Source organism: Chiloscyllium plagiosum, unplaced genomic scaffold (genome assembly GCF_037043375.1).
Source record: "Chiloscyllium plagiosum isolate Xiang-an unplaced genomic scaffold, Cpla_swu_hap1 HiC_scaffold_9, whole genome shotgun sequence".
Lineage (NCBI taxonomy): Eukaryota > Metazoa > Chordata > Chondrichthyes > Orectolobiformes > Hemiscylliidae > Chiloscyllium > Chiloscyllium plagiosum.
The window spans coordinates 20,529,633-20,547,012 of record NW_028270147.1 but is presented as its reverse complement, the minus strand read 5'-3'; the positions used below and the strand labels follow the sequence as shown (position 1 = coordinate 20,547,012).

The 17,380-nt window shown below is 49.3% G+C and overlaps 1 protein-coding gene across 1 annotated transcript in view; it reads right to left on the bottom strand.

Moving 5' to 3' along the window:
- ephx4 (epoxide hydrolase 4) overlaps positions 1-17,380 on the bottom strand; it is a 70,056-nt gene that overhangs the window by 17,655 nt on the left and 35,021 nt on the right. The window lies entirely within an intron of this gene.

Below are 17,380 nucleotides of genomic sequence, written 5' to 3'. Positions count from 1 at the left end.
CTCTGAGCTGGCTGGCCACAGCCAGTGTACTGTGAGGAGGGAGAAGAAGAAGAAGAAAAAAAAAATATATATATCACCGGGGAACTACCGCAGTTGGTGGTAGTGTGGGGGACAAATACAGCCATTAGATTTAGAATCTCCTCAGTTAAGGGGACTGACTCTGTGCTGAAAAAAATATATAAACGGGGAAGAGGTAGGCACTGTGGAGAATGGAGAGCTTTATTTTCCCCTCCAGTTTTATTTTGATATAGAATCTGGTCTCCCCCTCACATTTTTTCTTGTATGCATTGCTTGCTCTGGGCTTTGCTTGTCACTGGTTCATTGGCCATATGGGTGTCTTTTCTGGTGGTGAAATGTTAATAAAATTACTTTCATTCGGTGTTTTTCACTGTATCTTACACCTGTGCACACACAAACATGGGTGGTGAGGAATGTGATCACTACTGCTGTATGGCAGTGGGGGCACAAAAAAACCCTGGAGATTAGACTCTCCTCAGTTGAGGACTGACAACGAGCTGGTTGGCCATTGCCAGTGCACTGTGGGGAAAGGTTCCTTTAACCAGAGGTATTGCCTTCCTTACAAAAATATATAAATAGGGAATTTAGAATCTCCTCAGTTCAGGGGAGACTAACTCAGAGCTGGCTGGTCACAGAGCCAATATGTTACTGTGGTTTTTTGGTAACTGATTCCTGGGCTACCTGGCCACACAGCTATTGTAAAAAAAAGAGAAAGAAAGTATAAACAGGGGATTTAGAATCTTCTTAGGTCAGGGGAGACTGACTCCGAGCTGGCTGTTCATAGCCAGTATACTGCACACAAGCAAATAAAGGGTGACTTGGTGATGGGATACTGGCCTCTATGCAGTTCATTTCAGTCGCTGTTCCATTTCTTCTGATCATGCCAACTCCAAAATGTCCACCTTCTTCCTCACCCGAGGATTCCCCAGAACTATAATTGACATGGCCCTCAGCCAGACCCGACCCATTTCCTGCACTTCCGCCCTCATCCCCTCCCATGCAGGAATAGAGTCTCCATTGTCCTCAGCTACCATCCCACCAGCATATACACCCAGAGCATCATTAGCCGCCATTTGTGCCACCTGCAGTGAGATACCAACACCAGACACAAATTCCCCTCCCCTCCCTTGTCAGCAGGAACCGTTCCGTCAGGGAAACCCTGGTCCCCTCCTCCTTCATACCCAACACACCCCTCACAGCACTTTCCCCTGCAAATACAGAAGATGTAACACCTGCCCGTTTATTTTCCCCTATCCTGAATGGGTGCTGCTTCCAAGGTCCTGTGCCCGAAACGTCGAATCTCCTGTTCCCTGGATGCTGCCTGACCTGCTGTGCTGTTCCAGCAATAAAGTTTCAACCCAGACACATCTGCCAGGTGAAGCAGCACTTTACTTGCACACAATCTGGTCTACTGCATTCACTGCTCGCAGTGTGGTCCCCTCTACATGTGGGAAATAAAACATAGACTGGGTCACTGCTTTGTAGCACACCTACATTCTGAATGTAAAAAAGACCCTGAGTTCCCATTTGCCTGCCACTTTACCATATCATTTCATTCTCTGGTCAATATCTCTGCCTCAGGCTTGCTGCAGTGCTCCAGCAAAGCTCAGTGCAAGCTGGAAGAGCAGCAACTCATTTTCTGCTTGCGAACTCTACAACCTTCTGGACTCAATATTGAGTCCACCAATTTTAGAGCTTGAGACATCTTCTTCCATCTCCTTATCCCAACCCCACACACCAAGCCTTGTTATTACACGTTCTGCTATTATACACAACCCATTGTTAGTCATGAATATTTCCCATTTGCGCTATTCATTCTCCTGGGCTGATCATTATCCACTGCTTTGTCTGTCCATCTGTTCTTCTCTCTCTTTGGGCTCCATCTCCATCTATTGTTAACTCCTTACCCCCCTCCCTCTAACCTATCTTCTACATAAAAAAAAACTTTTCCTAGCTACCATCAATTCTGAAGAAGGGTGACTGGACCTGAAATGCTAACTGATTTCTCTCCACAGGTGCTGCCAGACCTGTTGAGCTTATCCAGCAATTTCTGTTTTGCTTCTGATTTCTAGCATCTGCAGTTCTTTTGGTTATTTTTGGGGTTAAATCTGTCTCAGCCATCTGGAGGAATGCACAGCACTTCAGGAAGAAGATCAATCTCCACTCTGTCACTGTAGGTGCCACCATCTTCTCTCTGTTACCTCACACTCAATCTATCTCTGCTACTGCCCATTCCCATCATGGCACATATTCTATCCCCCTCACTATTCCCTACAATATCTTCTCCCATCCACTATCCACTGCCCCAATCCTTTTTATCACAAACCCTGCATGTCCCTGTGCTGTCTATTTACTTGCCCGGGACACCTCTCCACATGCATCAAAACAGCTGTGCTACCCACTGTCATCTCCCTTAATCCTGCCTTTCTCTCTTTCTCTCTCTCATTCCAGGAGGAAAACAACACATATTAATGAAAAATGAGTCGAATGTGTGGTGCTGGATAAGCACAGCAGGTCAGGCAGCATCCGAGGAGCAGGAAAATTGATGTTTCGGGCAAGAGCATCAGGAATTTTGCCCGAAACATTGATTCTCCTGTTCAGCGTCTGCCCTTGACTTACAATGCCAGAGGAGAAAGTGAGGACTGCAGATGCTGGAGATCAGAGCTGAAAATATGTTGCTGGAAAAGCACAGCAGGTCAGGCAGCATCCAAGGAACAGGAGAATCGACATTTCGGGGAAGGGCTTATGCCCGAAATGTTGATTCTCCTGTTCCTTGGATGCTGCCTGACCTGCTGCGCTTTTCCAGCAACACATTTTCAGTTACAATGGCAGAGCTCCTGCACCCACGCTATCTCTCTTGTCTTAACTGAGGCCTGCTGACAGCCATGACAAGCTTCCTTCCTTTGTGTATGCTTTAAGCAGCACAGTAATACAGGAGGACCATGAGGTGGCAAAAAAGCAAGACAGGCAGGGATGCTGTCAACACCCAGGTAGACTCAGAGTTAACGAGCAACATGATGGTGAGTGAACAGGCCAGACATGAAGCCCGGTCCAGTCCATGTGCTAGACATGTGTGTGTCCCTGAGCACACAGTGTCCTTGCAGCAGTGTTAGAATGACAGTCTTGTTATTATCTGTGCAGCTGTTGAGGTTCAGAAGTGTGCTGTAACTGACATGCCATGAGGGTTCTTAAAGGCTGGCAATAGTCAGGTGCCAATGTCCAAGGACACGGGTTGTGCTTGCGGTCAGTGCCCTCAGAGCATGCAATGAGATGTTGGCACCCGATGTCCAAAATGGAGATCTATAGAGCGAGTGATGAGCTGAAATTGCCAAGTACCTGCTCAAACTCCCATGTCGAGTATTCTTAGTATGTTTGGTAAAAAAGGTAGTTGAAGATTAATGAGGTGAGACTTGAATGAATCAATTTGCTCTTGATATAGTGAAAGACCTCGTCTGACTTCTCATGTGAATCTGCTGCAAATCTTGACAAAGCCCATTTTTCTCAGGCCGCTTTAAGATTCAACCCATGTTTCCATGATATTGGGGGATTCAGTGATGATGATGTCATTGAAATTCAAGGCACAGTGGTTAGATTGTTTCTTGTTGAAGATGGTCATTGCCTTGCATTTGTGTGGCACACATTTTACTAGCCACTGGTCATCCCAAACCTGGATATTGTCCCAGATCTTACTACATTTGAACATGGACGACTTCAGTATCTGACGAGTTGTAAACGGTGCTGAATATTGTGCAATTATCAAACACATCCACTTCTGAACTTATTATGGAGGGAATGTCATTAATGAAGCAGCTGGTTGGACCTAGGACACTATCCTGAGGGTCTCCTGCAGAGTTGCCCTGGAGCTGAAATGACTGACATCCAACAACCACGACCATCTTCCTATGTGCCAGATATGACTTCAACCAGCGAAATGTTTTCCTCTGATTCCCACTGACTCATTTTGCTAGGGCTCTTATATGCAACACTTGGTCAAATATATTAGTAAGTGAATTATTGTTAATTAAGTCCCACTATTTGTATACAGGACATAACTGGACAATATTCCACATTGCCAGGCACATGCCACTGTTATAGTGAAAATGGAACAGTTTGACCAGGGGTGCAGCAAGTTCTGTAGTGCAAGTCTTTTGTACTGTTTCTGATATATTGTCAGGGCCCATGGTCTTTGCAATATCCAGGGCCTTCAGCTTTACTTGCTATTTCATGGAGTGAATTGAATTGGCTGAAGACTGTGATGGTGGGGACCACTAAAGGAGGCTGAGATGGATCACTTACTTGGCACTTCCAGCTGAAGATGCTTTAGATGCTGAAGATCTAAATCTTTCAGCTTTATCATTGTGGATGACGGTATTTGTTGAACCCCCTCCTCCAGTGAATAGTTTAATTCTCCACCACAGTTCCAAACTCAATGCGCAAAGCTTATGTCTGATCCACTGGAATCTCTTATCTCTGTCTATCACTTGCTCTTATGCTGTTTGGCTCACAAGTAATTTCATCAGATTGACACCGCGTTTTTAGGTATGCCTGGTGCTACTCCTGGCATGCCCTCTTGCCTTCTCCATTGAACCAAGGTTGAGTCCCTGGATTGATGGTAATAATTGAGTGGGGGATATGCCTGGCCAGGAAGTTACAGATTGTGTTGGAGTACAATTCTGCTACTGTTGATGGCCCATGAAACCTAGATCTGCTCTGAAGTCTGTCCCATTTAGCATGGTGATATTGCCAAACAATAAAATCCAAGGTTTTTTCAATGCCAAGATGAGAGTTTGTTTCTTTAAGGAGTGGTCACTCTTACCAGTATTGTCATGCAGCAGACAGGTTGGTAAGGATGACGTCAAGTATGTCTTTCCCTCTTGTTGGTTCCCTGACCCAGTACAGCAGCAATGTTCTTTTGGAGTTGAACAGTTCCAACAGTGGTGCTGCTGCCAAGCCACTGTTAATAATGAGATTCAAACCCTCCATTCAGAGTTCATTCTGCATCCTTTCTAACCTCAGTGGTTCTTCCAAGAGTTGTCCAACATGCAGGAGTACTGATTCATCATCTGAAGGAGGACAGTACCTGGCAATCCATAGGAGGTTTCCTTGCTCATATTTGACTGGATGCCATGAGATTTCATGGAGTCCAGAATCAATGTAGGGGTCTCCACGGGTAGCTATAAACCACTGGCCACAACCTCTGATGAGGGATGTATCTGGGACATTTAACCCTAAGTATGATTCTGTAAGTATGACAATGTCAGGCTGTTGCTTGACTAGTCAGCGAGACAGCTCTCCTAGTTTTGGTAGTAGAGTCATAGAGTCATCGAGATGTACAGCATGGAAACAGACCCTTCGGTCCAACCCGTCCATGCTGACCAGATATCCCAACCCAATCTAGTCCCACAAGCCGGCACCTGGCCCATATCCCTCCAAACCCTTTCTATTCATATACCCATCCAAATGCCTCCTAAATGTTGCAATTGTACCAGCCTCCACCACATCCTCTGGCAGCTCATTCCATACACGTACCACACTCTGCGTGAAAACGTTGCCCCAAAGGTCTCTTTTATATCTTTCCCCTCTCACCCTAAACCTATGCCCTCTAGATTACTTTACAGTGTGGAAACAGGCCCTCCGGCCCAACAAGTCCACACCGACCCGCCGAAGCGCAAACCACCCATACCCCTACATTTACCCCTTACCTAACACTACGGACAATTTAACATGGCCAATTCACCTGACCTGCACATCTTTGGACTGTGGGAGGAAACCGGAGCACCCGGAGGAAACCCACGCAGACACGGGGAGAACGTGCAAACTCCACACAGTCAGTCGCCTGAGGCGGGAATTGAACCCGGGTCTCTGGCGCTGCGAGGCAGCAATGCTAACCACTGTGCCACCGTGCCGGTTCTGGACTCCCTGACCCCAGGGAAAAGACTTTGTCTATTTATCTTATCCATGCCCCTCATAATTTTGTAAACCTCTATAAGGTCACCCCTCAGCCTCCGACGCTCCAGGGAAAATAGCCCCAGCCTGTTCAGCCTCTCCCTATAGCTCAGATCCTCCAACCCTGCCAACATCCTTGTAAATCTTTTCTGAACTCTTTCAAGTTTCACAACATCTTTCCGATAGGAAGGAGACCAGAATTGCACACAATATTCCAACAGTGGCCTAACCAATGTCCTGTTTGGCCGCAACATGACCTCCCAACTCCTGTACTCAATACTCTGACCAATAAAGGAAAGCATACCAAACGCCTTCTTCACTATCCTATCTACCTGCGACTTCACTTTCAAGGAGCTATGAACCTGCACTCCAAGGTCTCTTTGTTCAGCAACACTCCCTAGGACCTTACCATTAAGTGTATAAGTCCTGCTAAGATTTGCTTTCTCAAAATGCAGCACCTCACATTTATCTAAATTAAACTCTATTTGCCACTTCTCAGCCCATTGGCCTATCTGGTCAAGATCCTGTTGTAATCTGAGGTAACCCTCTTCGCTGTCCACTACACCTCCAATTTTGATGTCATCTACAGACTTACTAACTGTATCTCTTATGCTCACATCCAAATAATTTATGTAAATGACAAAAAGTAGAGGGCCCAGCACTGATCCTTGTGGCACTCTGGAGGTCACAGGCCTCCAGTCTGAAAAACAACCCTCCAACACCACCCTCTGTCTTCTACCTTTCAGCCAGTTTTGTATCCAAATGGTTAGTTCTCCCTGTATTCTGTGAGCTCTAACCTTGCTAATCAGTCTCCCATGGGGAACCTTGTCGAACACCTTATTGAAGTCCATATAGATCACATCTACTGTTCTGCCCTCACCAATCTTCTTTGTTACTTCTTCAAAAAACTCAATCAAGTTTGTGAGACATGATTTCCCATGCACAAAGCCATATTGACTATCCCAAATCAGTCCTTGCCTTTCCAAATACATGTACATCCTGTCCCTCAGGATTCCCTCCAATAACTTTCCCACCACCGAGGTCAGGCTCACCTTGGCTGACCTCGGCTTGTCTTTACCGCCCTTCTTAAACAGTGGCACCACGTTAGCCAACCTCCAGTCTTCCGGCACCTCATCTGTGACTATCGATGATACAAATATCTCAGCAAGAGGCCCAGGAATCACTTCTCTGGCTTCCCACAGAGAAGCCCTGATGTTGGTAAGGAGGACTGTGCAGGGTCAATAGGGCTATGTTTGCCATTATTGTTTACAATGCTGAGGTCAATTCTGGGTAGTCTATTCAATTCCATTCCTTTGAAACTTAGTAACAGCAAGAAACAACTGAATGTTTGTGAGGGCAACTGCATAGGGCAGCCATATTGCTGTGGGTCACATGTGTGCTGTACCTGTTAAGGATGGCAAATTTCTTTCCATAAAAGACTTTAGTGAACAAGATCAAAAATGCCTTTAATTCCAAATTTTTTGAATAGAAATTCCACCATCTGCTGTGTGGGAATCAAAACCTTGGTCCCTAGACAACTAACTGACCTCGAGAGATTTATAGGCCACTGCATCCCCTTGTTTTAAAACATGTTCTTATTAAGGGTTACAGTTCAAATCAAAGTAATTAATTTTCAGGCAAACATCCTGGTGCACCTATGTACACCGATCATATTCTATTCTCAAGGGGACTGGTTGAAGTTTATATTACTGTTGTAAAGAGAGGTGATAACACTAGAGAGGGTTATATAGGAGGTTCACCAGGATGGTACCTGGGATGGAGAAATTGTGCTATGAGGAGAGACTCGATAGGCTTGGACTGTTTTCTTTAGAGCAGAGAAGACTGAGGGAGGATATGATTGAAGTGTATAAGATTATGAGAGTATGGAGAGGGTGAATGGAGAGCAGCTGTTACCCTTGGTTGAGGGGTCAGTCACAAGTTGGCAAGAGATTCAGAGGGGATGAAGAAAACAAATTTTTCATTCAGCAGGTGGTGGGAAGCTGGAATGCATTCTGGGAAGGTCGTGGAGGCTGGAAATTTTACAACCTTTAAAAGTATTTGGATGATTACATCAATTATCATAACATTCAAGATATGGGACAAGTGCAGGAAATTGAGATCACTCTTGGTGGTAGTTATATTAGTGCAGACTTGATGGTCCGAAGGGGCTTTTCTGCACTGTATGAATCTAAGACTCTGTGAGGTGTAATATAGAGGCGTATAATGGCTAATACTGTATGAACAATCCAAAGAACATTAATTTTAATTCCACAAAGTTATTTCTGAACTGGCAGAAGCTGAATGAAAATTGTGGTTTGATGAAAACTAAGTAATTTACTAATTTCCTACGGGGATGGAAACTTGCCAATCTAACTTAGCTTAGCCTACATTTAAGAAAAGTCCCACAGCACACACCCATTCATTCCTTGTCAGGATTGCACACGTCCAGGGACATTTTTTAAGTCAAATAAATAAACAGCATTTTTGTCTGAAAGGTTTTTTTATCCCCTTTGCACCGCAGCGTTTACAGATGCAAAGGTAAATAAATAATCAGTACTAGACCTATGCCATGGAAACTTAGCGGAATACAAGTTACATTGGTTCATTTACTGTATTAATTGCTCGCCCTTCGACCCAATTCTCAATTGAGCCACTGAAATCTTAAATGTGCTGGCTGCACACCATTCCTTCTACTTTCTGTTGCAATCTGCTGAATTAATACATGAATTCAGTACTAGAGAGAGTAAGTGAAAATGAGAGAGTAAATTTGTTGACAATTCCACCAAAGATTTTATAGATATTCAACTTCTAAGAATTTCAAATGGTTTTTAAAATGCTTGATTTTAAAAAGCTAAATGAGGTTGTGACCCATATTTAAATACGGAAAGAGATGGTACAAGGTCAAACGCAGAGCATTGTGGGATTGCAGGAAGCATATTAATAGGCTGATTGGAGGGAAAAGAAATTCAGATCCCTGCACAGCTATTCTGTACAAAATATTGCTAAAAGTAAAGTTGTCCAGAAGCTACAATTATTGTGAAATTGTTATTGGAGAGAAAATGCACAGCACCTGATTCACATGGATAGAAATCTAAATTCAAAGGTATATGATGGAGAGAATCAGGTTGGGGTTGGGGCTTGGTGGGAGAAAGTGTTGTTGGTGACTCATACCAATCTGTGAAATCTGATGCAAATCCACAGTAAACATGCCAACTTCCAATTTAACCATGGTGTTAGTGAGTTTTGACCATGGTGTATTCAGTAGTCCGTTCTGGAGAGTTAATCCTGTATTTGGTGGGACTACATTGGGTTGGGATATCTGGTCGGCATGGACGGGTTGGACCGAAGGGTCTGTTTCTGTGCTGTACATTTCTATGACTCTATAACTAAGATTTCATACCAAAGGTTCTCTGAGCCATTTCGAACGAGCAGCTAAAGGACAGTTTTCTTGGCAGTGAAAGGTCAGATCCACCAGGTGCGTGCTTTACCTGATGACATGGTGTAAAGAAAACAATCTTTCCCTCAATGTCAGCAAAACAGAGGAGCTGATCATCGACTTCAGGAAGCAGAGTGGAGAACATGCCTCTGTCTGTGTCCATGGTGCTGAGATGGAGGTGGTCAGGAGCTTCAAGTTCCAACAATCTGTTTTGGCCCATCTGTATCAATGCTACAGTCGGGAAAGCACATTAACACCTCTACTTCCTCAGAAGACTAAGGAAATTTGGCATGTCCACAATAACACTTACTGGTTTTTACAGATGCACTATAGAAAGCATCCTTTCCGGATGCATGACAGCTTGATATGGCAACTGCTCTGCCCAAGACCACAAGAAATTACATAGTTGTAAATGCAGCCTGGTCCATCACACCAATAAGCCTTCCTTCTATTGACTCTGTCTATACTTCCCGCTGCCTTGGGAAAGCAGCCAACATAATCAAAGGCCCTTCCCATTCCGTTATACTTTTGTCCACCCTCTATTGGGCAGAAGATATAGAAGTTTGAAAATACATCCCAACAGATTTAAGAACAGCTTCTTGCCTGCTGTTATTAGACTTTTGAACAGACCTCTCAGATATTAGATTTGATCTTTCTCTGCAAATTCTCTGTAGCTGTAAAACTGCATTCTGCATCTGTTCTAATACTCTGATGTACTTATGTAAGGTATGATTTGCCTGGATAAAAAGCAAAATGATACTTTTCACTATACACTGTTCTCACTGTCATTCTATTATAACTCAAATTTGCTGTAACTCAGTTGATGAATTGCTTTGGCAGTTTCTACAGCATGAACATTTAAAACGTGTGTTGGCTGTAACACGCTGTCAGTGCCAACACTTTAAGCGCTGTTCCTAAAGCGCAATTTTTCTCTAATGCGGGAATGCACAAGAACACAATCATCGCTCTAGAAGAACTGACACTACATGTGACAATAATAAATCAAATCAAAGTCAGGCAGGAAACAGAATAGTTTAAATAGGGCTCTGCATTAAAATTCAGCAGGACCCCCGCACTCCAAGTATATTCGGAAATAAATCACTGGGAATGGGGGAAAGAAATTGTGTTTAAAAGATGTGAAGTGACAGCAGATTTCTGGAGGCGGATGTGGTTTCTTCTCCAGTTTTCGTTACTCTTTGCATCACCAGAGGTTTCTCATCAGCCCCTTTCTGAGCTTTCTCAAAACTTGGACAAACAGAGTCAACATCAGCTGTAAAATCCTGAGGCGGTCCATAGGTAAGTTGTGGCAGAATTGAGGGTGGAACTTGGAACTGTAGAGATAGTAAAGGAAGGGACAGCGCGACAGTGAAGGTGGGCGTAGAGATGCTGAAGGAGAGAGGAGAGTGACAGTGAAGCAGGATGTTACCCAGGCAGAGCTGCAGAGTGATGCCGAAGGAGGGGGACTAGAGAGACAGTGATTGAAGGATTAGAGAAACACACAGGAAGGGAGGGCGCAGGGTGATAGGGAGGGAGGGTGACGGGGAAGGAGGATGATGGGTGATGGGGAGGGAGATGGGGAGGGAGGGAGCAGGAAAGATGGGAAGCGAAGGTGCAGGATGATGGGGAGGGAGAGTGAGAGGGAGAGAGGATGAAAAGTGATGGGGAGGGAGAGTGAGGTTGGAGGGAGTGTGTTGGAAAGAAAGGGCGATGGAGAGAGAGGGTACAGGGAGATGGGGAGGAGGGTACAGGTAGATGGGGAGTGAAGGTACAGGGAGATGGGAGTGAGGGTACAGGGAGATGGGGAGGGAGGGTATAGGGAGATGGGGAGGGAGAGTACAGGGAGATGGGAAAGAGGGGACAGGGAGATGGGAGGGAGAGTACAGGGAGATGGGTAGGAGGGTACAGGGAATTGGGGAGGGAGGGTACAGGGAGCTGGGAAGGGAGGGTACCGTGAGATTGGGAGGGAGGATACAGGGGGATGGGGAGGGAGGGTACAGGGAGATGAGGAGGCGAGTACAGGGAGATGAGGAGAGAGGGTACAGGGAGATGGGGAGGAGTGTACAGGGAGATGGGAAAGAGGGTACAGGGAGATGGGAGGTAGGGGAGAGGAAGATAGGGAGGGAGAGTCCAGGGAGATGGTGGGGAGGGAGAGTACAGGGAGATGGGGAGGAGGGTTCAGGGAGATGGGAGTGAGGGTACAGGGAGATGGAAAGGGAGGGTACAGGGAGATGTGGAGAGAGGGCACAGGAAGATGGAAAGGGAGTGTACAGGGTGATGGGGAGGAAGGGTACGGGGAGATGGGGAGGAAGGGTACGGGGTGATGGGAGTGAGGGTACAGGGAGATGTGAAGGGAGGGTACTGTGAAATGGGGAGGGAGTGTACGGGGAATGGGAAGCGAGGGTACAGGGAGATGGGGTGACGAGTACAGGGAGATGAGGAGAGAGGGCACAGGAAGATGGAAAGGGAGGTTACGGGGCGATGGGGAGGAAGGGTACGGGGAGATGGGGAGGAAGGGTACGGGGAGATGGGCAGGGAGGTTACAGAGAGAGGGGAAGGGAGGGTATAGGGAGATGTGGAGGGAGGATATAGGGAAATGGGGAAGCGGGTACAGGGAGATGGAAGGGAGGGTACAGGAAGATGGGGAGGGTTAGTACAGGGAGATGGGGTGGCGAATACAGGGAGATGAAGAGAGAGTGTACAAGGAGATGGGAAGGAGGGTACAGGGCGATGGGGAGTCGAGTACAGGGAGATGGGGAGGGAGGGTACAGGGAGATGGGGAGGGAGGGTACAGGGAGATGGGGAGGGTGGGTACAGGAAGATGGGGAGGGTGGGTACAGAGAGATGGGGACAGACAGTACAGGGTTTTGTTGAGGAGAGTACACAGAGATGGGAAGGGAGGGTACCATGAGATGTGGAGGGAGGGTATAGGGAGATGGGAAGGAAGGTACAGGGAGATGGGGAGGGAGGTTACAGGGAGATGGGAGTGAGGGTGCAGAGAGATGGGGAGGAAGGTACAGGGAGGGTACATGGAGATGGGGAAGAGGGTACAGGGAGATGGGGAGTGTGAGTACAGGGAGATGGGGATGGAGGGTACAGTGGTATTGGGAGGAGGGTACAGGGAGGTTGGTACAGGGAGATGGGGAGGGGAGGCTACAGGGAGATGGGTTGGACAGTACAGGGAGATGGGGAGGGAGGATATAGGGGGATGGGGAGGAGGGTACAGCGAGATGGGGAGGGTGGATACAGGGAGATGGGGAAGAGGGTACAGGGAGTTGCGGAGTGTGAGTACAGGGAGATGGGGATGGAGGGTACAGGGAGATGGGGAGGAGGGTACAAAGGAATGGGGAGGGAGAGTACAGGGAGATGGGGAGGGTGGGTATAGGGAGATGGTGAGTGAGGGTACAGGGATATTGGGAGGAGGGTACAGGGAGGTTGGTACAGGGAGATGCAGAGGGGAGGCTACAGGGAGATGGGGAGGGCAGGTACAGGGAGATGGGGAGGAGGGTACAGGGAGATGGGGGAGTGTATAGGAAGATGGGAGGGTGGGGACAGAGAGAAGGGGAGGGAGGGTACACGGAGATGGGAGGGTGGGTACAGGGAGATGGGGAGGAGGGTACAAAGGAATGGGAAGGGAGAGTACAGGGAGATGGGGAGGGTGGGTATAGGGAGATGGTGTGAGGATTCAGGGGTATTGGGAGGAGGGTACAGGGTGGGTTGGTACAGGGAGATGGGTTGTACGGTACAGAGAGATGGGGAGGGAGGGTACGGGGGATGGGGAGGAGGGTACAAAGGGAGTGAAGGGAGGCTACAGGGAGGGAGTGTATAGGGAGATGGGGAGGGAGAGTATTGGGAGATGGGGAGGGAGGGTACAGGGAGATGGGGAAGAGGGTACAGGGAGTTGGGGAGTGAGTATACAGGGAGATGTGAAGGGAGGGTACAGAGGGTTGGGGAGGGATGTACAGGGAGATGGGGAGTGAGGGTGCAGGGAGATGGGGAGTGAGGGTACAGGGAGATGGGGAGGGAGAGTACAGAGAGATGGGGAGGAGGGTTCAGGGAGATGGGGAGGGAGGATACAGCGAGATGGAAAGGGAGGGTACAGGGAGATGTGGAGGGAGGGTACGGGGGATGGGCAGGGAGGGTACAGGGGGATGCGGAGTATGTTACAGGGAGATGGGGAGGAGGGTACAGGGAGGGTACAGGGAGATTGGGAGGGAGGGTATTGAGAGATGGGGAGGGTGGGTACAGGGAGAATGGGATGGATGGTATAGGGTTTTGTTGAGGAGAGTACAGGGAGATGGGGAGGAGGGTACAGCGAGATGGGGAGTGAGGGTACAGGGAGATGGGAGTGAGGGTACAGGGAGATGTGAAGGGAGGGTACTGTGAAATGGGGAGGGAGTGTACGGGGAATGGGAAGGGAAGGTACAGGGAGATGGGGTGACAAGTACAGGGGGATGAGGAGAGAGGGCACAGGAAGATGGGAAGGGAGGGTACAGGGCAATGGGGAGGAAGGGTACGGGGAGATGGGGAGGAAGGGTACGGGGAGATGGGCAGGGAGGTTACAGAGAGATGGGGAGGGAGGGTATAGGGAGATGTGGAGGGAGGATATAGGGAACTGGGGAAGCGGGTACAGGGAGATGGAAGGGAGGATACAGGAAGATGGGGAGGATTAGTACAGGGAGATGGGGTGGCGAATACAGGGAGATGAAGAGAGAGGGTACAAGGAGATGGGAGGGAGGGTACAGGGCGATGGGGAGTCGAGTACAGGGAGATGGGGAGAGAGGGTACAGGGAGATGGGATGGAGGGTACAGGGCGATGGGGAGTCGAGTACAGGGAGATGGGGAGGGAGGGTACAGGGAGATGGGGAGGGAGGGTACAGGGAGATGGGGAGGGTGGGTACAGGAAGATGGGGAGGGTGGGTACAGAAAGATGGGGACGGACGGTACAGGGTTTTGTTGAGGAGATTACACGGAGATGGGAAGGGAGGGTACCATGAGATGTGGAGGGAGGGTATAGGGAGATGGGAAGGAAGTACAGGGAGATGGGGAGGGAGGGTACAGGGAGATGGGAGTGAGGGTGCAGGGAGATGGGGAGGAGGATACAGGGAGGGTACAGGGAGATGGTGAGTGAGGATACAGGGAAATGGGGAGGAGGGTACAGGATGGGGAAGAGGGTACAGGGCGATGGGGAGTGTGAGTACAGGGAGATGGGGATGGAGGGTACAGGGGTATTGGGAGGAGGGTACAGGGAGGTTGGTACAGGGAGATGGGGAGGGGAGGCTACAGGGAGATGGGTTGGATGGTACAGGGAGATGGGAGGGAGGGTATGGGGGATGGGGAGGAGGGTACAGCGAGATGGGGAGGGTGGGTACAGCGAGATGGGGAAGAGGGTACAGGGAGATAGGGAGTGTGAGTACAGGGAGATGGGGATGGAGGGTACAGGGAGATGGGGAGGAGGGTACAAAGGAATGGGGAGGGAGAGTACAGGGAGATGGGGAGGGTGGGTATAGGGAGATGGGTTGGACGGTACAGGGAGATGGGGAGGGAGGGTACGGGGGATGGGGAGGAGGGTACAAAGGGATGGGTTGGACGGTACAGGGAGATGGGTTGGACGGTACAGGGAGTTGGGGAGGGAGGGTACAGGGAGATGGGGAGGAGGGTACAAAGGGGTGGGGAGGGATGGTACAGGGAGATGGGGAGGGAGGGTATAGGGGTATTGGGAGGAGGGTACAGGGAGGTGGGTACAGGGAGATGGAGAGGAGGATACAAAGGGATGGGAAGGGAGGCTACAGGGAGATGGGTTGGACGGTACAGGGAGATGGGGAGGGAGGGTACAGGGAGATGGGGAGGGAGAGTACAGCGAGATGGGGAGGGAGGGTACCATGAGATGGGGAGGAAGGGTACAGGGAGATGGGGTGGGAGGGTACAGGGAGATGGGTAGGAGGGTACAGAGATGGTGAGGGAGGGTACAGGGAGATGGGGAGGAAGGGTACAGGGAGTTGGGGAGTGAGTGTACAGGGAGATGGGAGTGAGTGTTCAGGGCGATGGGGAGAGAGGGTACAGGGAGATGGGGAAGGAGGGTATAGGGATTTGTGGAGCGAGGGTACAGGGAGATGGGGAGAGAGGGTACAAGGAGATGGGGAGTGCGGGTACAGGGAGATTATGAAGGGGTGGTACAGGGAGATGGGAGGTTGGGTGCACCGAAATGGTGAGTGAGGATGATGAAAGGGGAGAGAGCAGGGTGATGAGGTGAGATGGGATACATCAAATCTGATTGAGGTGGCAGGTGGTCTCAGATGGTTGCGGTTCCCCTGCAGTCAAATCTGGAAATACCAGCAGAAATAGGCCGGTAGTAACAGATAGTGCCCCAAAAGCTAACTGTGAATTTTGTATTGCACAGAGAAAGATACCATTGAAGGGAATTGAGAGAACAATGCTGAGGAAGATAGCAAAGTTGTCATGTTGTAGCCTTGTCAAATAGAGTGTGGGTTTCGAGTTGTCCGCAACTACACTGGCCCCACCCCCCATCTTTTCCTTCGCTACATTGATGACTGTATCGGCGCTACCTCGTGCTCCCACGAGGAGGTTGAACAGTTCATCCACTACACTAACACCTTCCACCCCAACCTCAAATTCACCTGGACAGTCTCGGACTCCTCCCTCCCCTTCCTAGACCTTTCTGTTTCTATCTCAGGCGACTGAATCAACACGGACATCTACTACAAACCAACCGACTCCCACAGCTACCTGGACTACACCTCCTCCCATCCTGCCCCCTGTAAAAACGCCATCCCATTCTCCCAATTCCTTCGTCTCCGCCGCATCTGCTCCCAGGAGGACCAGTTCAAAATACGTACAACACAGATGGCCTCCTTCTTCAAGGACCGCAATTTCCCCCCCGACGTGGTCGACGGTGCCCTCCACCGCATCTCCTCCACTTCCCGCTCCTCCGCCCTTGAGCCCCGCCCCTCCAACCGCCACCAGGACAGAACCCCACTGGTCCTCACCTACCACCCCACCAATCTCCATGTACAGCGCATCATCCGCCGTCACTTCCGCCACCTCCAAACAGACCCCAGCACCAAGGATATATTTCCCTCCCCTCCCCTATCAGCTTTCCGTAGAGACCACTCCCTCCGCGACTCCCTTGTCAGATCCACACCCCCCACCGACCCAACCTCCACTCCCGGCACCTTCCCTTGCAACCGCAGGAGGTGCAACACTTGCGCCCACACCTCCCCCCTCACTTCTCTCCAAGGCCCCAAAGGAAACTTCCATATCCGCCACAGATTCACCTGCACCTCCACCCACATCATGTACTGCATCCGCTGCAGCCGGTGTGGCCTCCTCTATATTGGGGAGACAGGCCGCCTACTTGCGGAGCGATTCAGAGAGCACCTCTGGGCCACCCGGACGAACCAACCCAACCAACCTGTAGCACAGCATTTCAACTCCCCCTCCCACTCCACCGAGGATATGCAGGTCATTGGACTCATCCACCGCCAAACCACAACAACGCGACGGTCGGAGGAGGAGCGTCTTATCTTCCGACTGGGAACCCTCCAACCGCAGGGGATGAACTTGGACTTCACCAGTTTCTTCATCCCCCCTCCCCCCACCTTGTCTCAGCCGGATCCCTCCAGCCCGGCACCGCCTTCCTGACCTGCAGTCTTCTTCTTGACCTCTCCGCCTTCATCCTACTCCGACCTATCACCCTCACCTTGACCTCTTTCCACCTATCACATTTCCAACGCCCCTCCTCCAAGTCCCTCCTCCCTACCTTTTATCTTCTCCTGCTGAACACTCTCTGCTCATTCCTGAAGAAGGGCCTGTGCCCGAAACATCGAATCTCCTGTTCCCTGGATGCTGCCTGACCTGCTGTGCTGTTCCAGCAATAAAGTTTCAACTTTATAACATCTGGGACAACAATAAAAACTATGTGTATTTATATAACCCCTAGAAAGAAGTAATAAGACTCGAATT